The sequence below is a fragment of the Triturus cristatus genome, chromosome 5_2 (genome assembly GCF_964204655.1).
Source record: "Triturus cristatus chromosome 5_2, aTriCri1.1, whole genome shotgun sequence".
Lineage (NCBI taxonomy): Eukaryota > Metazoa > Chordata > Amphibia > Caudata > Salamandridae > Triturus > Triturus cristatus.
Window position 1 is genome coordinate 384,439,476 of NC_140588.1, and position 23,735 is coordinate 384,463,210.

General features: G+C 42.9%; 1 long non-coding RNA gene across 1 annotated transcript in view; it reads right to left on the reverse strand.

Moving 5' to 3' along the window:
- LOC146823039 (uncharacterized) overlaps positions 1-22,959 on the reverse strand; it is a 107,753-nt gene extending 84,794 nt beyond the window's left edge. The window contains exons 1-2 of the long non-coding RNA XR_014961874.1: positions 22,879-22,959; positions 22,628-22,697 (exon numbers count right to left, since the gene is read on the reverse strand). This is a non-coding gene — a long non-coding RNA (uncharacterized LOC146823039). The remainder of the gene's footprint in view (positions 1-22,627; positions 22,698-22,878) is intronic.
- Between the last annotated feature and the right edge of the window lie 776 nt (positions 22,960-23,735).

A 23,735-nucleotide genomic window follows, 5' to 3' on the forward strand; every position in this document is an offset into this window, starting at 1 on the left:
CAAATCTGGAAGCCAGCCAGGAGGAGATGAAGCGGTGGTACGACCAGAATGCCACTCTGGTAGAACTTCAGCCTGGACAAAAGTTGTGGGTCTTGGCCCCCGTGGAGCCTTGTGCGCTCCAGGATAAGTGGACCGGTCCGTCTGGGTACTGGCAGATCGCCTTGACCGATGGGGCCAAAGAGAGGTCAGCATTTTCCACCCCAGATGGGCACTACCAGTTCCGGGTTATGCCCTTTGGGATGAAGAATGCCCCTGCCACCTTCCAGAGGTTGGTCAACCAGGTGTTGGCTGGACTGTATTCGTTCAGTGCTGCCTACCTGGATGACATCTCAGTGTTCAGCTCCACTTGGGAAGAACACCTGCGCCACCTCTGGGATGTGTTGATGGCACTGCGGAGGGCAGGCCTCACGATCAAGGTGAGTAAGTGCCAGATCGGGCAGGGTTCCGTGGTGTACTTGGGGCACCGGGTTGGGAGCGGCCAGGTGGCGCCCCTTCAACCCAAGATAGAAACCATCCTGAATTGGGAGTCGCCCAAAACCCAGAAAGAGGTGAGAGCCTTCCTAGGTCTCACCATGTACTACAGGAGGTTTGTCAAGGGGTATGGCAACATTGTTGCCCCCTTGACAGCGCTGACTTCTAGGAAGCAGCCCAGGAGAGTGATTTGGACTGACACCTGTCAGACAGCTTTTGAGGCCCTGAAAACTGCTATGTGCACGGCGCCCGTGCTCTTGGCTCCCAACTTCTCCAAAGAGTTTATCGTTCAGACAGATGCTTCAGAGCATGGTGTGGGGGCTGTTCTTTCACAGATTAATGAAGAAGGCCTAGATCAACCTGTAGCCTTCCTTAGCAGGAGGTTACTTCCACGGGAACAGAGATGGAGTGCTATTGAGCGTGAGGCATTTGCTGTGGTCTGGGCACGGAAAAAGCTAAGACCATACCTGTTTGGGTCTCACTTCCGGGTTCAGACAGACCACAGGCCCCTCAGATGGTTGATGCATATGAGGGGTGAGAATCCAAAGCTGTTGAGGTGGTCCATTTCCCTACAGGGTATGGATTTCACAGTGGAACATCGCCCTGGTACAGGTCATGCCAATGCTGACGGTCTGTCCAGATTTTTCCGGATTAGTGAGGAGGAACTCCCTAGGGTAGGGTAATTCTCCCCACATTTCAGCTGGAGGGGACACGTGTTAGACCTGGCACCTTGGTGGTAGTCTCCCTTCCACTTTTTATCACTGTGCCTCATGTTTTTGCTGGTGTTAGCTGCTCAGAACACTGTGCCAGTGCCACAGTGCAAGTGCTCCCTATATAAAATGTATATGTTGGTTGGATTCCATGATTGGCTTATTTGGTTTACTGTCAGACCCCAGTAAAGTGCACCAGGAGTGCCCAGGGCTTGTAAATACAAATGCTGCTGGTGGGATTGCAGCACTGGTTGTGCCACCCACAGAAGCGGCCTGGTAAAATGTGTCTAAGGTCTGCCACTACAGAAACTGCATGCAGTCTGGTACTGTCATGCTGACTGGGCAAGTGAACCCACTTGCCAGTCCCTAAACCTTCCCTTAACTTCATATTAGTCACCCCTATGGTAGGCCCAAGGGCAGGGTGCATTGTAAGCATAAGGTAGGACAAGCCCTGATGTGTGTGGCATGTCCTAATAGTGAATTACAGCCATTTTCGTTTTTTCACTATTGTAAGGCTACCTGTTCTCCATAGCCAGAATGGGCTGTTAGAATTGTTACATCCTATGATCCTAACAGACTCAGGGAACATGGTAGAAAATCGAGTTTAGTATCCCTGAACTCAGAATAATAAAATACATCTTTTAGCAAAGTTTATTTTAATGTTCTGTGTTTGCAAATGCCACTTTTAGAAAGTTGGCATTTGCTTGCCTAACCATTTCAGCCCACCTCTGCGCTGATGTGTATCTGCTGTCTGGTTTGTGTGAGTGATAGGGCTGGGGAATTCCAGGAGACAGGCTGGGCAGCCAGGTGGTGAATAGGAAGATTACACCAGGATGGGTGGGAGGAGTGCACCTGGACTTTGAATAGGGGTGTGCTCTGCCACCACAATGCTGGCTCCACCCCCTGTGGAGCGTCTGATGTCTCTGCCCTGCACACTGAAAGCAGAAGCCTGCATCATGTCAACAAAGTGCTCAGAAACCGGACCAAACTAGGCAAAGGCCCCCCTGGCCTGCAGGAACAAAAGAAATGTAGTATAAATGTAGGAGCCCTGCTCCTAAGAAATTAGATCCTGCTACAAGACGAACCTCTGCCTGAGGGGAAGGAACCGGGAAAGCTGTAGGAGGAGTACTGTCCCTGACCTGGTGGATTGGCCTGCAGTGGTTGCCTTGCTGCTGAAGGAGAGGAGAAAGATTGCTGATAAACTTTACTTCAACTTGTGCTTTTTAAGATCTCCAAGGGATTGTGACTGAGCTTGCCCCCTGAACGAAGTCCCAGGACCAGTGGACTTCACCCCCCTTGAGAATCTCCGCCGAGAACTGCCGTTCTCACCGCAAACACGAAGCCGAGGAAAGCGTGCGCCGCCTAGATCGGCGCGCACACTGGAAAGCCTGTGCCCAGCTGTCCGGCGCAAATAACGTGACTAAGGCCCCCTACGTGCCGTAGCTCGCATCGCGAAGGAAGGACTTAGTGTTGCACTTTTGTTTCCCCTCTTCGAATCACACTGCTCTGGCGTGCCCCCTACCCCTGTTGTGGGCAGGCTGCGGCACGTTGAGTGGTTGGTACGTCGCTCACCATCGGAGCATACTATCTGCTTCGCACCGCGCTAAAAGAAAAGGCGCCGATCTCAAGGTACGGCTCGTACGCCGCACAAACATCAAGAGCACCGTATCTCCGCACCGTCCCCTCAAACAACGTGACTGAGGCCCCCTATGAGCCGTAGCTCACACCGTAACAGGAGGACATCGCAATGTATAACGCGCTTTTGTCATCGCATCGTCCGTGACTAACTCTCCAAGATAAAGGTACTGAGTCTGCTTCGCACAGTGAGGTGTACGCTCCGCACCGGAGCGCCTGCAGCGTTTGTGAGCACCGTTCGTAAGCACCACAGAGTGTACGCTTCGCCCGGAGCGTCTGTAGCGTTTGTGAGCCCCATTCGTAAGCACCGCAGGGTGTGCGCTTCGCCCGGAGCATCTGCAACGCTTGTGAGCCCCGTTCAGAAGCATCTTTCATCCCGTACGAACCGTACGAAGTAACACGAACCGCACAGAACTGTAAAAGACGCTTGAATCAAGAACTGCTTATTGGCAAGAGTATTGTGGGACTTGGGATCGTTATTTGGTCTTGTGCTAAGTCTGCCTATATATAAAATAATTATTTCTGATAAACCCAGTGTAGAGTCCATTTGTGGGGTTGCCATTGAATTACTGTATGTGGTCACAAATGCTTAACCATTGCGCCCTGAGATAAGCCTTGTCTGCTCGCGCCAAGCTACCTAGAGGGTGAGCAGGGGTTGTGTTGGGAGTGTAACCCCTTACCCGGACTAGAGGAGAGGATCCCTGCTTGACACAATTACCTACCTGTGCCAACCAGAGATCCCCAATTCTAACAACATACATGCGTATAAAAATATTTATAAAAGACAAAACACCTGAGCACAACTATTACATAAAATGAAAGATAACACTGGAAAATGTGCATATAGATTTGAGACCATACCCAAAGTCTGATATATATATATATATGATCCAGAATCCACAAACGCTTCTTCCGGACAGCTGGCCCCCTTGGAAAGTGGCGTACACGCCGGCGAAGCAACCGGCAAAATTATCACCAAAGTACAAAGATACGTGCGCTCTCAGGTAAGTAAACGACACATCCAGGTTATAGTAGTGATCAGGTTTATTCCATAACGCGTTTCGACTGCGTCCGCAGCCTTGCTCACATGGAACCGTGTACTGGAAAACTTTATGCAAATATATACAAAGGACACAACCTAAAAGGCAGTGGAGTCAAAATAGGACTAAGAGAAAGAAAGCGTCCGCCATCTTGGAAAGGTCAACATTGGTGAACATAGTGAAAGGCAAAATGCAATGCAAGTTCACAATAGCGTAATGCAAAAACGACCAACAGTACAGTTGAACGAAAAAACATGCCCCACTGTTACATTTGTGATAGATCGAATGACCGCAAAAAGTGTATGGCTCGAAAAGCAATAGCATAACGGAGCACTTGCAGATGACTCACAGTTAACTCATCGTAAAATGAATACCTAGTGGACTGCGAGCATCGTAATTCTGCGTCTTACAAAATTGGGAACACTAGGCCAGTGTGGAAGCACTGCAAAGTAATAAACATCCGCTCTGCATAGGATGGTGGCTAAGTAGCCAGAAAAAGGGGGAACTGGACCCCTTACGGGTTAATACAATAAAGGATGTTATGGTGACAAGAACGAGTCAGTGATGGTATTGACAACTGAGCAATGGTTGAATAGTATAGACCAATGTCACGTCTAGTGCTCGTTGCACGAAGTGCAAAGTTAACCCTAACACAGTTCATGGGTAAATAAATCCATGATCTGAAGTACATGCATAGTGCTCATACAGTGCAAGACACCAGGTCTTTCCAATCAAAAGGAATGAAATAAGCAGTGTGCCAAGATAAGAAACAAGTTAAAAAACATGTCAGAAAAACAGTGATGAGCAAGTGCCCTGGGTCAATCGATAACCAAAAATTCACTTATCCTGTTGCTCTCAAGGCCCTTCTTGAAGTGTCCAGTAGTCAATCAAGTGCCCCAATTCTCTAAGTGAAGGTGAAGACGTGACTCCGAAGAAAAGGTTAGGCACCTGTGTAGTGATTAGGTGCCTTCCTTATCTCCTGCAATTAAAAAACATGAGATAAACATTAGCTGACAAGTCAGAGAAACATGTAAAAAACCAAGACAAAATAAAACACAAGTAGGTACATCCTGGGTAATACAAGATATCCCCTGTAAACGGTCAGAACGTAAAGAATTACTCTTTCAGATGTATTGACAGTTCCTCGTCCTGGTTCATACCGCCAGGGGCCTTAGTTTGGAGATCTACAATGTATTTTGACTCTCTCTGTCTGAGTTTGAGTGTCCTGTTACCCCCTCTGTGATCTAACCGGACTTGTTCCAAAATAAAATACTTCAGTAGTGAGGAGTCGGAATAGTGTCGTTCTTGAAAATGTCTCGCCACCGGGTATTTTGGGTCTTTATTGGTGATGGCCCGCTTATGTTTGAGTACCCTTTTCTTGGCCATCAGGGTTGTGCTGCCTATATAGTAAAGTCCACATGGGCATTCTATCACATATATAACGAATGTGGTACTGCATGTGAGGAACTGGGTTATTGCTCTCTGATTGTGACCTTGTTCGTATGTTTTACGTGATGTACTGGCCGAACAAGCTTTGCAGTGACCACATGGGAAGAAGCCTCTGAGGTTCTGGATACCTCTGTCTTGAGTCAGAGTGATGTCGCTGTGTACTAGTATATCCCTAAGGTTTCTTCCTCGCCTATATGTGATATTGGGTCTGTCCTTGAAAGTGTGTCCTATGCTGTTGTCATTTTTTAGTGTGTTCCAATTTTTTGACAGGATATGTCTGATGCCATCAGACTCCGTATTGTAGGTCATGATCACCCTGGTTTCTGCATCCCCAGTATCCTCCATCACTGTGGTCTCATCCCTGAGTATGTCTTTTCTATCCACGGACTCTACTCTGCAGATCGCTTTCTTAAGGACCCAATTGGGGTAGCCTCGAAGTTTGAATCTTTCAATCATCACTTTGCTTTCTTTCTCGAATGCTTCACTGCTGCTACAATTTCTTTTTGCCCTCAGTAGTTCACCAAAGGGGATACTCCATTTAAGGGTGTCCGGGTGGCTGCTGAGGGCATGTAGGATACTGTTGCCTGCTGTACTCTTGCGGTATAATGAGGTATGTAGTGTGTTGGATCTAACCTCTACCTTCACATCTAAGTATTCGACCATGTTGTCACTAATGCACCCTGTGAGATGTATATTACGGTCATTGCAGTTGAGTTCTTGTATGAGATCTAGGGCCTCTGTCCGACTACCTTTCCATATAATGAAAAGGTCGTCAATGTATCTGAGCCAAAGAGCTACTTTGCTCAAATTCTTGATGGCAAACTTTTCTGAAAAAATCTCCTCCTCCCAGAGGCCCATGAAGAGATTGGCAAAACTAGGTGCCAGACAAGAACCCATCGCGGTACCAATCAGCTGTTTATGGATGGTACCGTTGAAGATGAAGATGTTATTGGTGAGGCAGAATTCCGTCATTTCAATGATCATGTCATTGTGTTCCAAATATTTGATCTCTCTTTGGTTAAGGAAGTGCCTGCACGCATCTAATCCCTGTTGATGGTCGATTATGGTGTACAGTGATTGTACGTCTAGTGTGATGAGGAGTAGGCCATTCTCCCATTTGATCTTTTCTAGTTTACCCAGGAAATCTTTAGTATCCCTCACATAACTTGGGAGCTTGATGACAAATTCCCTGAGAAAATGGTCCACATATTTGGATATGTGCTCTGCTACACTTCCTATGGAGGACACTATGGGACGGCCAGGTGGAGATGTGGCACTCTTGTGGACCTTGGGTAGAAGGTAAAGCACCGGTATCTTTGGAAAATCCCTCTTGAGATAACAGTACTCTTCCCACTCAAGGATCCCTTTGTCTCTCCAAGTGATGAGTTTGTCCCATATCAAAATGACACTCTCATTGTACACCTCCCTAGTGATCTGCATGTAGGAATTGGTGTCCCCTAGTTGTCTGAGGGCCTCAGCAATGTATTGTTCTCTGTCAAGAATTACGACATTGCCACCTTTGTCTGCTGGTCGGATGACTATGTCTGTGTCCTCGGCTAGTGATTTGAGAATTTGTCTCTGGTTAAATGACAGATTGTTTTTAGACTTGTTACCATAGTGTGATTTGTTTCTAAGATCTATGAGGGCCTTGGTGACATTGTCGTGGAATGTGTCAATGCCGTCGTGAGGTAGTGTGGGTAAAAAAGTCGAAGGCGGTTTAAAACCAGTGGTGGCGGCTGAGTTATGGGTAATGTCCATGGCATCCAAGATGTCAGTTACCTCCATGGTCTGACTGTCCCTATTCGTGTCGTTATTGAGTTCGAATAGGGTGGTAAGAGAATTAAGATCCCCTATCGCTAGGTTTACTTCATGTTCCTCCTGTGTGCTAGTGTCAGTGGCTACTCTGGGCTGTTGGCGACATAATATATGCCACTTCTTTAGCTTAAGCTTTCTGACATATTTGAAGAGGTCAATTCTTGTTTCAACATAGTTAAAACTGGAAGAGGGGCAAAATGACAGACCTAAGCATAATGTGTGCTTCTCCACATCACTCAAGTGTCTTTTAGACAGATTAATAATAGTTTTATTAACCATGTTGTAGTCCATCAATATGTTCTGTTGGAGCGCGTCTTGTTGCTTCCCATACGCCCCCTTCCTCTGCCTCTTCTGCCACTGTTGTCTGATTCGTTGCCGTCTGTTCCTCCGTCTACTCGGCCTCTTCCTCGTGCTCGTCCTCTCTGGCCCCTCGATCTCGGTGTTGTTGTGCCTCTCGTACTCTGTCGTGTTTGTCGCATTGTCCGGTATTCGTCTAAAAAAGTGATGGTGCGGGTACTGCGTTCCTCGCCTGAAGTTTCCCCTTTGGATACGTCCGATTCCGTATCGCTAGCAGTGGATATCTCTGAGGGTACTTCTTCCACCGGAATAGCCTTCTCTGTTGTTGGTGTTTCTTTGTCCTTGTAGAGATGATCATATTTTCGGCTAAAAGTTAGTATTCTCCCGCTGTCGTAGTCTCCATAGTCTCTGTTAAGTTTCCTCTGTTTTCGCCCCTTGATGTCCTCCTCGTGTTTTACCAGTCTCTCTTTCATATTCTCCATTGCCTTGTTATAGGTCTCAATACTCATGTTTTTAGTGAGGTCTTCTTGAAGATCTTTAATTTCTTTCAATAGTGCTACTTAGCCAGCATCCTATGCAGAGCGGATGTTTATTACTTTGCAGTGTTTCCACACTGGCCTAGTGTTCCCAATTTTGTAAGACGCAGAATTACGATGCTCGCAGTCCACTAGGTATTCATTTTACGATGAGTTAACTGTGAGTCATCTGCAAGTGCTCCGTTATGCTATTGCTTTTCGAGCCATACACTTTTTGCGGTCATTCGATCTATCACAAATGTAACAGTGGGGCATGTTTTTTCGTTCAACTGTACTGTTGGTCGTTTTTGCATTACGCCATTGTGAACTTGCATTGCATTTTGCCTTTCACTATGTTCACCAATGTTGACCTTTCCAAGATGGCGGACGCTTTCTTTCTCTTAGTCCTATTTTGACTCCACTGCCTTTTAGGTTGTGTCCTTTGTATATATTTGCATAAAGTTTTCCAGTACACGGTTCCATGTGAGCAAGGCTGCGGACGCAGTCGAAACGCGTTATGGAATAAACCTGATCACTACTATAACCTGGATGTGTCGTTTACTTACCTGAGAGCGCACGTATCTTTGTACTTTGGTGATAATTTTGCCGGTTGCTTCGCCGGCGTGTACGCCACTTTCCAAGGGGGCCAGCTGTCCGGAAGAAGCGTTTGTGGATTCTGAATCATTGAGGACAGCGCTGCACCGGCCGTGATTTCTCCTTTTATATCAACTATCTGCAGCACGATTGACAACAAGCTTTGACCGTGGATCTTCAGGCAGAGGTAAGCCCGTGTGTATGTGTTTCCGTCCCTAGGACAGATCTGATTTAGCGTGCATCGGCGGATGCACGAGACCTCTTATCCAACCGGGGCAGCGGGACCGTTCACTGGGTAGTTACCATCTGTACCACACTAGCGATACACACGCGATTTTAGTGACAAACTTACGGAGGTTTAGTGGGGAAGGAGACGTGAGAAGGATCAGTTACTCCCTGCCTGTAACCCCGCTTCTCTCCGTGTGTACTGTGGGAATAGATCATCATTTTCTTATGACCCGCTGCACAACAGTTCATTTTCGTGCATCAGAAGATTGACTGTGTTAATACACATACCTTATATCACGGCAGAAAGAACCCTCTACTATGGTAAGAGGGGGGCAGTAAACGCACTTACAGTTTTGGACAGAATTGAGTGATCAGATTAGTGCATCATGGAGGATGAGGCTGAAAGAAGAGCGGCTGCTCTCACTTTATTCACGAGGAAACCGGGACCGAAGAATCATAAAGAGGCCACCAATCCTGAAACACGCACAACAGAGGACAAATTGAGGAAACTGGAGAAAACCAAGAGAGCAGAGATATCGAAATGGTGGGAGGCCATCTCACTACAAAACTACGTGGAACAAGAGATGGCTCCGAGAGGCCTGAGGATTTTCATTACACCCTCGTATGAAAAACCAAACCCCGAAATGCTCAAAGAATGGTCCCAGAACTCGGCACTCAGCTCCAGACGCATGCTGGAGATATTGATAAAGTACGCCTGGATCGACCGCGATGCACTATTGAAAGAAATTAAAGATCTTCAAGAAGACCTCACTAAAAACATGAGTATTGAGACCTATAACAAGGCAATGGAGAATATGAAAGAGAGACTGGTAAAACACGAGGAGGACATCAAGGGGCGAAAACAGAGGAAACTTAACAGAGACTATGGAGACTACGACAGCGGGAGAATACTAACTTTTAGCCGAAAATATGATCATCTCTACAAGGACAAAGAAACACCAACAACAGAGAAGGCTATTCCGGTGGAAGAAGTACCCTCAGAGATATCCACTGCTAGCGATACGGAATCGGACGTATCCAAAGGGGAAACTTCAGGCGAGGAACGCAGTACCCGCACCATCACTTTTTTAGACGAATACCGGACAATGCGACAAACACGACAGAGTACGAGAGGCACAACAACACCGAGATCGAGGGGCCAGAGAGGACGAGCACGAGGAAGAGGCCGAGTAGACGGAGGAACAGACGGCAACGAATCAGACAACAGTGGCAGAAGAGGCAGAGGAAGGGGGCGTATGGGAAGCAACAAGACGCGCTCCAACAGAACATATTGATGGACTACAACATGGTTAATAAAACTATTATTAATCTGTCTAAAAGACACTTGAGTGATGTGGAGAAGCACACATTATGCTTAGGTCTGTCATTTTGCCCCTCTTCCAGTTTTAACTATGTTGAAACAAGAATTGACCTCTTCAAATATGTCAGAAAGCTTAAGCTAAAGAAGTGGCATATATTATGTCGCCAACAGCCCAGAGTAGCCACTGACACTAGCACACAGGAGGAACATGAAGTAAACCTAGCGATAGGGGATCTTAATTCTCTTAACACCCTATTCGAACTCAATAACGACACGAATAGGGACAGTCAGACCATGGAGGTAACTGACATCTTGGATGCCATGGACATTACCCATAACTCAGCCGCCACCACTGGTTTTAAACCGCCTTCGACTTTTTTACCCACACTACCTCACGACGGCATTGACACATTCCACGACAATGTCACCAAGGCCCTCATAGATCTTAGAAACAAATCACACTATGGTAACAAGTCTAAAAACAATCTGTCATTTAACCAGAGACAAATTCTCAAATCACTAGCCGAGGACACAGACATAGTCATCCGACCAGCAGACAAAGGTGGCAATGTCGTAATTCTTGACAGAGAACAATACATTGCTGAGGCCCTCAGACAACTAGGGGACACCAATTCCTACATGCAGATCACTAGGGAGGTGTACAATGAGAGTGTCATTTTGATATGGGACAAACTCATCACTTGGAGAGACAAAGGGATCCTTGAGTGGGAAGAGTACTGTTATCTCAAGAGGGATTTTCCAAAGATACCGGTGCTTTACCTTCTACCCAAGGTCCACAAGAGTGCCACATCTCCACCTGGCCGTCCCATAGTGTCCTCCATAGGAAGTGTAGCAGAGCACATATCCAAATATGTGGACCATTTTCTCAGGGAATTTGTCATCAAGCTCCCAAGTTATGTGAGGGATACTAAAGATTTCCTGGGTAAACTCGAAAAGATCAAATGGGAGAATGGCCTACTCCTCATCACACTAGACGTACAATCACTGTACACCATAATCGACCATCAACAGGGATTAGATGCGTGCAGGCACTTCCTTAACCAAAGAGAGATCAAATATTTGGAACACAATGACATGATCATTGAAATGACGGAATTCTGCCTCACCAATAACATCTTCATCTTCAACGGTACCATCCATAAACAGCTGATTGGTACCGCGATGGGTTCTTGTCTGGCACCTAGTTTTGCCAATCTCTTCATGGGCCTCTGGGAGGAGGAGATTTTTTCAGAAAAGTTTGCCATCAAGAATTTGAGCAAAGTAGCTCTTTGGCTCAGATACATTGACGACCTTTTCATTATATGGAAAGGTAGTCGGACAGAGGCCCTAGATCTCATACAAGAACTCAACTGCAATGACCGTATTATACATCTCACAGGGTGCATTAGTGACAACATGGTCGAATACTTAGATGTGAAGGTAGAGGTTAGATCCAACACACTACATACCTCATTATACCGCAAGAGTACAGCAGGCAACAGTATCCTACATGCCCTCAGCAGCCACCCGGACACCCTTAAATGGAGTATCCCCTTTGGTGAACTACTGAGGGCAAAAAGAAATTGTAGCAGCAGTGAAGCATTCGAGAAAGAAAGCAAAGTGATGATTGAAAGATTCAAACTTCGAGGCTACCCCAATTGGGTCCTTAAGAAAGCGATCTGCAGAGTAGAGTCCGTGGATAGAAAAGACATACTCAGGGATGAGACCACAGTGATGGAGGATACTGGGGATGCAGAAACCAGGGTGATCATGACCTACAATACGGAGTCTGATGGCATCAGACATATCCTGTCAAAAAATTGGAACACACTAAAAAATGACAACAGCATAGGACACACTTTCAAGGACAGACCCAATATCACATATAGGCGAGGAAGAAACCTTAGGGATATACTAGTACACAGCGACATCACTCTGACTCAAGACAGAGGTATCCAGAACCTCAGAGGCTTCTTCCCATGTGGTCACTGCAAAGCTTGTTCGGCCAGTACATCACGTAAAACATACGAACAAGGTCACAATCAGAGAGCAATAACCCAGTTCCTCACATGCAGTACCACATTCGTTATATATGTGATAGAATGCCCATGTGGACTTTACTATATAGGCAGCACAACCCTGATGGCCAAGAAAAGGGTACTCGATCATAAGCGGGCCATCACCAATAAAGACCCAAAATACCCGGTGGCGAGACATTTTCAAGAACGACACTATTCCGACTCCTCACTACTGAAGTATTTTATTTTGGAACAAGTCCGGTTAGATCACAGAGGGGGTAACAGGACACTCAAACTCAGACAGAGAGAGTCAAAATACATTGTAGATCTCCAAACTAAGGCCCCTGGCGGTATGAACCAGGACGAGGAACTGTCAATACATCTGAAAGAGTAATTCTTTACGTTCTGACCGTTTACAGGGGATATCTTGTATTACCCAGGATGTACCTACTTGTGTTTTATTTTGTCTTGGTTTTTTACATGTTTCTCTGACTTGTCAGCTAATGTTTATCTCATGTTTTTTAATTGCAGGAGATAAGGAAGGCACCTAATCACTACACAGGTGCCTAACCTTTTCTTCGGAGTCACGTCTTCACCTTCACTTAGAGAATTGGGGCACTTGATTGACTACTGGACACTTCAAGAAGGGCCTTGAGAGCAACAGGATAAGTGAATTTTTGGTTATCGATTGACCCAGGGCACTTGCTCATCACTGTTTTTCTGACATGTTTTTTAACTTGTTTCTTATCTTGGCACACTGCTTATTTCATTCCTTTTGATTGGAAAGACCTGGTGTCTTGCACTGTATGAGCACTATGCATGTACTTCAGATCATGGATTTATTTACCCATGAACTGTGTTAGGGTTAACTTTGCACTTCGTGCAACGAGCACTAGACGTGACATTGGTCTATAGTATTCAACCATTGCTCAGTTGTCAATACCATCACTGACTCGTTCTTGTCACCATAACATCCTTTATTGTATTAACCCGTAAGGGGTCCAGTTCCCCCTTTTTCTGGCTACTTAGCCACCATCCTATGCAGAGCGGATGTTTATTACTTTGCAGTGCTTCCACACTGGCCTAGTGTTCCCAATTTTGTAAGACGCAGAATTACGATGCTCGCAGTCCACTAGGTATTCATTTTACGATGAGTTAACTGTGAGTCATCTGCAAGTGCTCCGTTATGCTATTGCTTTTCGAGCCATACACTTTTTGCGGTCATTCGATCGATCACAAATGTAACAGTGGGGCATGTTTTTTCGTTCAACTGTACTGTTGGTCGTTTTTGCATTACGCTATTGTGAACTTGCATTGCATTTTGCCTTTCACTATGTTCACCAATGTTGACCTTTCCAAGATGGCGGACGCTTTCTTTCTCTTAGTCCTATTTTGACTCCACTGCCTTTTAGGTTGTGTCCTTTGTATATATTTGCATAAAGTTTTCCAGTACACGGTTCCATGTGAGCAAGGCTGCGGACGCAGTCGAAACGCGTTATGGAATAAACCTGATCACTACTATAACCTGGATGTGTCGTTTACTTACTTGAGAGCGCACGTATCTTTGTACTTTGGTGATATATATATATATATATACATATACACATATACATGGATAAACAATTGCCCTGGAGCTTTCCGAGATCACTCGACAGACGTTCCGCCATACGGCTCTGATTTGTAGCCTGCCTTCGCACTCCACATGTCTTTAAAAGTGCCGACGCGTTTCAGGGCTTCCATGCCCCTTCATCTTGGGCTGCACAAAAGAAAATGGATGCACGCATTATTCTTATATCCGGTTCCTTTTATTTAATTCAAGCCCCTCAGTGGGCGTTTGCTTAGTGCACAGTCCATCTGAAGCTTTGTGGGACTTGAAGTCCATAATGCGCATACACTGCTAACTTTAAGTAAGCTCCATTGTTCTTTTGTTGTATTATGCTTAATTTATCAATTACCTTGAGTAGGTTGCTTTGCGCTTAAGCAGGTTATTTGACAAGGAACGCTGTGCCAAAGAATCCCACAAAGTTGGAGACTCAAGCCTCGCCTCGCTGGGAGTCACGTTTTGCTCCCTGCAGGCGATGGTGCTTCTCGGCACGGCCGGGCTGCCGTGTGCAGATATGGATAAACAATTGCCCTGGAGCTTTCCGAGATCACTCGACAGACGTTCCGCCATCCGGCTCTGATTTGTAGCCTGCCGTCGCACTCCACATGTCTTTAAAAGTGCCGACGCGTTTCAGGGCTCAAGGTAATTGATAAATTAAGCATAATACAACAAAAGAACAATGGAGCTTACTTAAAGTTAGCAGTGTATGCGCATTATGGACTTCAAGTCTCACAAAGCTTCAGATGGACTGTGCACTAAGCAAACGCCCACTGAGGGGCTTGAATTAAATAAAAGGAACCGGATATAAGAATAATGCGTGCATCCATTTTCTTTTGTGCAGCCCAAGATGAAGGGGCATGGAAGCCCTGAAACGCGTCGGCACTTTTAAAGACATGTGGAGTGCGAAGGCAGGCTACAAATCAGAGCCGGATGGCGGAACGTCTGTCGAGTGATCTCGGAAAGCTCCAGGGCAATTGTTTATCCATATACATATACATATATATATATATATCCAAACAAAAATAGTTACATAGCACCAGAAATAAAGTGATCATTTAAATGTGAATATCACCAAAGACTGTCTTCATCTGGATCCTATATTCCTGCTCTAAACAGTCACAAAAATAATGATCTTTACGAGTCTCACAATTATAAGTCACAGTGTGCAAATACTGGAACCTTATGCAATCACAGCTAAAATTAAGTGAAAATCAGCATACAGATCGATACACATCTTTGTATACGCCGATAATGAAAACCTGAAATGCAACATTAGATCACAACTGAACAAGCAGAGATGTGCCCAGTGGCCCAAGTGAAAGGATATACTCCACCATGTAAAGGCACCCAAAAAACAGAACAAACACATGCCATTCATAAGTCGTAATCGGCGAGGAGAGGTTGTATATATGGTAGTAGCCTTGTAACCCTAATTATTTCCAGACAAAAATAGCAACAATATGTATAGGACAAAAAGATATAAATAAACAAAGCCACATCATAGGGATAGTAATAAACCATATACTGGATGGGCATACACAATGTGTGTCAGACTTTGGGTATGGTCTCAAATCTATATGCATATTTTCCAGTGTTAACTTTCATTTTATGTAATAGTTGTTGTGTTCAGGTGTTTTGTCTTTTAGACATATTTTTATACGTATATATGTATTAATGTTTTACATGGTATGTGTAGTTTATGTATTGTAAATGTTATTTTTATATGTGTTTTTAACTTACAGCCCTGCGTTAGAGGACAAAACGCATTGGCTGTGGCTTTTTAGGAACAAAACAATAAAGAAGGAATTCTCTTGACTTGTGGCTCACTGAACCATAACTATTTGTATTGACTTCTTTACTTCGAAGTGGTGCAGCTCTGATTTAGTTTATTAGTTTTTAATTGATATTAATTATTTAATTTATAATTATTTATGTAATTTGTACAAAAACATTTTTTTACGTTAAGTTGAGGTGCAAGTTGTGAATTTTGTAGGCGTAAAGGGTGGGAAGTAAATGTATAACTAATTAATAATTATATTTAAATTAGTATTAATTATGGAATTGAAAATTATTTATTTTCATTGTATAGTTCATTGTTTTAAGGTCTGTTTAGGTGTGGGCTGTGGTTTTGTAGAGGTTTAGGGTGGGAAGGAAATGACTTATAATTAATTGATAATTTAATATGTAAATTGGGTAATATATTAAATATTCTTTTTGGGGAGTGTTTTGTTTATGGGTAAAGGGTGTGTAGGAAAATAAGTATAATAATTAGTTTTAATTTATCATAATTATTACTTGATAAATTAATTATGTAAATTGTGTAATTAAGATATTCTTGAAATTATATATTAACTGAGTTGTTGCATTTGTAGGGGTAAAGTGTGGAAAGTTAAATAAATAGAATTCATTTATTATTAGCTAAATATATTGTATTAATTGTTTAACTAATTTTGACAATTATGAAACCATTTTTTTTACATTTATATATTTGGTGCGTGCTGTTGTGTTTGTATGGGTAATGGTTGGGAAGGTAATTAAAGATAAGTATTTTAATATTAGTTAATTATTAATAATATTTCCATAGATAAAGTAATAACACATTTCAAAATAATTAAATGTTTCTAAATTATGTTATTCATAATTGTATGTGTTAATTGTGTTGTGCTTTATAATTGTGAGTAACATTGTATTTTTTAGTTGTTATTATTTTGAGAATATAGTTTGGGATTTTAATTCTAATAACATGTGTATTAATTTATGATATGTATTAAAATGTTAATAAATATGCAAACCGCCACTCTATCACAAGGATGATGTCATCAGTGATGTCATGAGTGATGCCACTGACCATGTCATGAGTGATGTAATATGTGACGTCATGTGCAGTGGATTGCGGGCGCGCGAGTTATAGTTATCTGAACTAACTATAACGGGGGAATTTCATTGGTTTTTCACGAGTGAAATATCCACCTAACTATAACATGTGTGAAACCTATGGTTTTTTAAGTGAATATATATATATATATATATATATATATATATATATATATATATATATATAGACTGTCATGTTTAAACATTTATAATTTTTTTTATTTAGCACAGGTTTGCAAATATTTTATTTTCTTGACCTGAATTAGACTGTTTCTAATCTTGCACAGAGTTCAGTGGGACTAGAACATTTTACCCCTTTCCAATCCAACACTTTCAGTAGTCTTGCACTGACTGGTGTGGGAATATTACATTTTACCCCTCCGCATCACAACTGTTTCCCCATTGTTGCACTGACTGAACTGGGAATAGCAAATTTGAACCCTCCAAAATTTGAACACTTTCCCTACTGTTGCACTGACTGAAGTGGGAATAGTAAACTTTATCCCTCTTCAATCCAACACTTTCCCTTCTGTTTCAATGACTGGAGTGGGAATAGTAATTTTTACCCCTCTTAATCCACCACTTTCCCTACTGTTGCACTGACTGGAGTGGCAATAGTAAATGTTACCCCTTCCGTAATCCAACACTTTCCCTACTATTGTACTGACTGCAGTGTAAACAGTAAATGTTACCCCTGCACAATTCAACACTTTGATATTGTTTCACTGACAGAAGTGGGAATAGTATATTTTACCCCTCTACAATCCAACACAAACATTTGGAAGGCACAAATGCAGCGAAATACAATAGGTAATAACAAATATTCTACTATTCTATGTTCCTCCAAGTCGGCCGATAAAAATAGAACCTCACTCAAGTGGGTAGGCCTAGTGCCTGCAGAGGAAATGGGCCAAAATGCAACATGGACACATCACGTTTTTCCACAGAAACCTAGCATTTTTTTACACAGTCAGTAGCTGTTGTTTTTGGTCCTAGCTCATCTGGCATTAAAGGAAAGTTATGGAATCTGCAGAGAGCCACAGACTACCTATCAACTAACATTCTTCGAAGGTTCGAGATAAAAATGGTACCTCACTTGTTTGGGTAGGCCTAATGCCTGAGACAGGAAATGGCCCAAAATGCAACATGAACACATCACATTTTTCTACTCAATACAGACCCTTTTTTTGCAAAGTGGGTAGCTGTCTATTTTGGGCCCTATCTCAGCCGGCCCCTTTGGAAATCTAATAAACTAGCACATTGTTGAAAACTATACACTTGGAGGAATCCAGGGTTGCATGACCTACATGGCTCCTAGTTTGTATTTTTACCCAGAAGACCATGCAAAAGTCATACTTTGTTAAGAAACACACATTTTCCTCACATTTCTGTGACATAAAGTTCTGGAATCTGCAGACAGTCACAAATTTCCTACCACCCCCAAGTTCCCACACATTACTGGAAATGGGAGAGTCTCCCCTTTCCTGTAATGCCTTTATACTTTTTGCGCTGCCTGGGAAAGCTGGAAAGGCCCCAGATAGTACAAAACTAAAAACAAATGTGACTGCCATATTTACCCTTCCCTGGGGGACCGATTGTCCACCCCACCTCCAGGAGTGATAGACTCCCCACCCCAGGGAAGGGAAAACTTAACTATATAATATATGCCCCCGAGGGGGGGTCAACCACAGCTGTGGGGCCGACCCCCCACTTCTAAAATATTATCCCTGTCTAATGGTCCCTGCACATAGACTGTGGTGCATCCGCGATCCATGAGCAAGCATCAATATGAGATAGGAGTCACTAAAAATAGGACACTCTCCCCTTTCCAGTGATGCCTCTCTCAAAGTTTAAGAAGCAGGCTGGGGAGGCAAAAAACAACTGGATGCACACAGAGCTTCCTTATCTGCTCCTCTTCACGCTGTCTGGTGGGATCAGTGAAGTTGGTGTGCTGATATCACTTATGGGCAGAGTGAGAGGTGGGGGATGATGAAGAAGCAATTATGCCCCACTGAAGCCACCATGTAGGGGAAGCCTTCATTCAGAGAACCGAAGCTTCTCCCGTGACTCCCCAGGAGAACAACCCAGTGACGTCCTTCGCACTACAGAGGTAGTGCAGAAGCCGTCAACGGGGCATCCTTTGCTTCTTAGGGGTTAAGGAGGTGACATGGTGATAAAGATAATAGTATCTTCTTTATATATTGATGTTTTGACTTCTTGACAAAGTCAATATTATGTGGTGATCCTGTGACAAAACCAACCACATTTTCTTGTATATTGATATAGTCACTCCTTGGTGAAAAACCAATAGGCAAGCAGCATTTATATATTGACAGTGACTCACATTTTTAAAAAAAACTAGAAATACACTGAAAAAACAAAGGCTAAAGGATGTTTTAGTCAGTAAAAATGTAATATATTAAACTGAAACAACACTGAAATTCACCAATTATAGTTATCTCAGTTAATTATAACTTGTGCCCGAAAGTAGCTGCATTGCTTGAACCCTCACATTTTACATCACTCACGAAGATTTGTTTTGAGCACTCGGGTTGAGAAAATATATGATAATGATGCATCCCAGGCACTTCACTCATGCAGAGGTCTGACACCAACAGGAGGAGGCGGAAGAAGATGCATCAACATCTGGCTCTGGACTATAGGTTGGCTTGGAGATTGTGTCCCTTCTCAAGTAGTGCTGCAACAAAGGGACATAATTTCAGAGTACAGGTATATGGTTACCTACTTTAGCCGTTGCTCCAAGATAATTGTTGTATGAGAGCAAAGTGTGTATGTGCATATAAAGCTGGTGGTTAAACACAGATCCCAGCAGAAAAAGTATTTTTTGGGTACTATGCCCAGGTTCATCTGCCCTTGTTTTGTGGAATCCCATAAATTTGAAAATAACAAAAACATAAATAGTTTAGAAAAACACAGCAAATGGTTCTTTTCAGAACCACCATTGTTGGTTTAAAAAAATAAAACATTCATATTGTTTGTCACGTATGTGTCTTTATGTTTGTATATCATAATTGTCTGCTTCAGAGGTCTAGTCGTAAAAATAAAAGGTAAGTCTATTGTTATATTTTGAAATACAACTCATCCACTTATAACAATAGGTTTATCTTCTACTTAGAAAAAATTTGCATGAGGTTTGTATTACTTTTGAAGTGAACATGATATAAAATATATATTTTATTTATAACCAACATGAATTACTTTTTCTGATGGAGTTTGATGCAAATCTGTATCTAGAAACACTTGTAGACATGGATTTGAACCAAAATCCTGCACCTTCCCGAGGCTAGCAGAACAAGGAGAAATATATTTCTTTGGTGGTCTTCTTTGCATTTCTGCTACATTGTTCAGTACATATGCATATAGGAAATATCCTTAAAACATAGCTTTGGTGAAGGAAGGGTCTCCTTGGTACACACTACAGACTCTCCAGTACCCCAGTATGAGTGTCTGTTATAGTGCCAGTGTTTTATGGGGCATTTTACTAGTCACATGGGACTCCCACTGGACCAATTTCTGAAATACAAAAAGTATGTATAGCTCCCTAAATAGCCCCCTAAAAATAACAAAGCCTCTGCATAGTATGGGCTTCACCACATAATGCGGCTTTGGTTTGGTGAGGAACTGTACTCTGCATGCAGAGCTTCTGCATGGTGAAGGCTGTGCATAATAGGGTCATCTGGTGATGGACAGGCCTCTCCATAACGAGCTCTGTACAGGGTGAAGGCTGTGCATAGTAGGGGGTTGCACCACATAATGGGACTGGGGTGTGGTGATGGACTGGTCTCTGTGTGAAGAGTTCTGTACAGAGCAACTGCTGTGGGTAATAAGGTTGCCCACTTAATTGGAATGGGGAGTGGTGAAGGACTGGGCTCTCCATGAACAGTTCTGTACAGGGCAACAGCTAGATGTAATAGGGACTTGTGATGATGCACTAGCCTTTCCTTGAACAGCTGTGTACAGGACAAAACCTATGGTTCATAGGGGACTACCGATGTAATGGGACTATGGTGTAATGAGGGACTAGCGTCTGTGTGAAGAATGCTGTGCAAGGCGAAGGCTTTGGATAGTTGGGGATTGCCTATGCAATGAGACTAGGGTGTGGTGAAGGACTGACAGCAACGTAAAGAGCTCTATACAGGGCGAAGGCTGAACATAGTATGACTGGGACTGGGGTGTGGTGATGGACTAGTTTCTGTGTGAAGAGCTTTGTACAGGGTGAAGGCTGTGTGTACTAGTAGCTTGCTGATATAATGGAGCTTGGGTGTGGTGAGGGAATGGCTTTTCCATGAAGATATATGTATGAGGCGTACGCTGTGCATTGTAGGGGCTTGTCTGCCTAATGGGGCTTGAGTGTGTGAAGGGAGTGGACTTTCCGTCACTTCTGGTGACAAGATTTATTTTATTATCTTTTTTGTGTCTCACAGTACTCTGTGTGCTATCACAGGAGTCCTGCAGGTCCTGTTGTTAGAAATATTTTTTCTTTTTTTATTGGCCTCCTTTGGAGGGCATCCATCAAGGGCCCCCATCACTTAACCTCAAGGGGGTCAGAGTACCCCTACCCTGCTCCATTGAATGGTATTTTTGAATAACTTTCAGGACACATCGACTGAGACTTGTGTCCTATAATGGTGACCACAACATAGTTTTATGTTGCAGCCAGCCAATCGAACCTTCAATCTTACAGGAGTCCCTTGGGACCAGCTAATCAGAATGGCTTTTTCTCCTTCGGGACTCCCGCTGGAGCCCAGCGGCACTAGATACTGCTATTTCTTTCTATCTTAATTTATCAAAAAATGGCTGGACAGATTTACACCAAATCACAACAAGCACGCTTTTTGAATAACGATCTAGGTTTCCGCCCATTTGGTGTGATTTTGTTCAGACGTGTTTTACTGTTGAACTGATTAATGTTTCCTATGGAAATTGCATGAGAAAAAAGTATTTTGGGCCCCCCATATTTCTCAACCCTTACTTGACGAATCACCCTGAAACTTTTCAGGCAGGAGCTGATGTGGATAAACTTTTTTTTTTTGGAACGTTTTGTAAAGATTCATCAAATGACACCAACGCTATTAGCGAAACAAAAAAATGCTCTATATAATTAAAGTGCATAGATGTGGATTGTAAAGTTATGCTTATGATGAGGTGTTTTTAGCAAACAGTAAAATAATATAGTAAAGACATGTGTGCAATGATAACGTGCAAACTTAAACAAAATAAAATGTGTTTAAAAAATGTGCAAAAATGTAGTAGATAGCCACACTTACACGTACTATGCCTCAAAACTGTTTCATTTTTTATCAAAGGGGGTTTGGCCCTAATATGACAACTAGAAAGGGCCTACTATTAAAAGCAACAAGATAATCTAGTCATCACATTAATCTCATGCATTGTTTAAGCAACAAACCATGAAACAATTCTATGGTCTTGAGTATTTATTCGCAATGTTTCAATGAACATGGTCATTTATATATTTTAAGGGTGTCAAGTACAAGGGAAACATAAACATTTAGACAGTTAACATAACCTTTAGGACAACACATTACAATGCACATTACAGTACGTAAAACTAAAGTCCAGTCATGGTTTCAGCAAAGAAAAAGCAACCTAAACGGTTTTTCATTAACCACATTGAAATCCAAGTTGAAAGGTTGATACCAGAGGGAACTAATTTTTTTGGTCTATCAAGGGATAATCATATTTACACAAGAAGTAATTTCCTATGATAGGGTTCAAATTCATTAAAGGTGTCCCACTGGTGAAAAGTGCCGACGCGTATCAAACCACAACACCATTTCTGGGGTTCTCATCAGGGCGTGACTGGGGGTAATCTAAAGGAACAAATAAAATAAAATAAATTGGAGCTAGCCCTACCCAATTTTTATTGAGGGATTTTGAGCCACCCGTATTAATTGTACCTGTGATCAGTAATTCGAATTAGCCTGTGTTGAAATTTCTGTAAACAGGCTTCAAATGTATTCGTTCTGTGAGATAAGGAATAAAGCGTATTTCAGATGCCAAAAGTGAATGACTTACTTTTCAATGGTGAATGTTGCGCTTGTAATTCCAGGCAAACATTGTCCTTGTGACAAAGTATCAAGATTTTCTGCAAGAAATAATTAGGGAAGTCAGAGAGACTTGTGGTGTATGTGCTAGTTTTCTCAAACAATGTCCGTGTTACCAAGTATCAAGATTTTCGGCAAAGAGAAATTAGAGAAAGTCAAAGAAACTTGCAGCGTGACCACTGGTTTGCCACTTCACGAACGTTCCACTATAATCCGACTTACTTGCTCGTGTCTCTTCCTGTAGCTCACCAGCATTCTCCTTCGTCTAACCGCAGGTGCGCGGCACGCCGGACTTCCGTTTTTTGAATCATTGAAGACGTGCGGACCCAAGGGCCGAGGATATTGCATTCTGGGTATCGGAGTTTAGCCGCATCAGTGCGGACTGCCTTACAATTCATTTCTGTATTGTTAATACGTTGTGAGAAGGATTATTCATGAGTGTTACGAGCATGCCAAATACTTATGGGGACATTTTTCTTAGATTGCGACTCAGACTAGTACAGCACATCCAGATTGGTTATCTATTGAATTCGGCCTATTTCAGACAGTTTGTTTAGTCCATGGATGGTACTATTGAATTTTCAAATGAAATACGTCTCTTCCCTTAACAATGTAGATTCAGTGTCGCCACCCCTTGGTTTCAGTTTCATAGCACATAAAACCGTCCACTTGAATTCTTTCTCAGTGTGATTTTTTAAAATTAAATGATTGACCATAGGCGCAGAGAACACCTTCATTTTAATTCTAGAGCGATTTTGAACAATATGCTGTATGAGCTCTTGATTTGTTTTGCCGACGTAGAGCTTTTTGGCACGGGCATATAATACCATATACCACGTTCTTAGTCCCAACGGAATCTGAAACCGATAGTAGGCCACCATAAATGTGGTAATTGCTCTGTGTGCGAAACAACCATGGAAGGAATAGATTTCACACATAATAATATTACATGTTCACGGAAAAAGTTTTTGAATTGTAAAACGAAGTACGTGGTATATGCTATTATCTGCCCGTGACAAAAGCCAGAATTAAAATGAAGGTGGTCTCTGTCCCTAAGGCCAATCATGTAATTGAAAGAA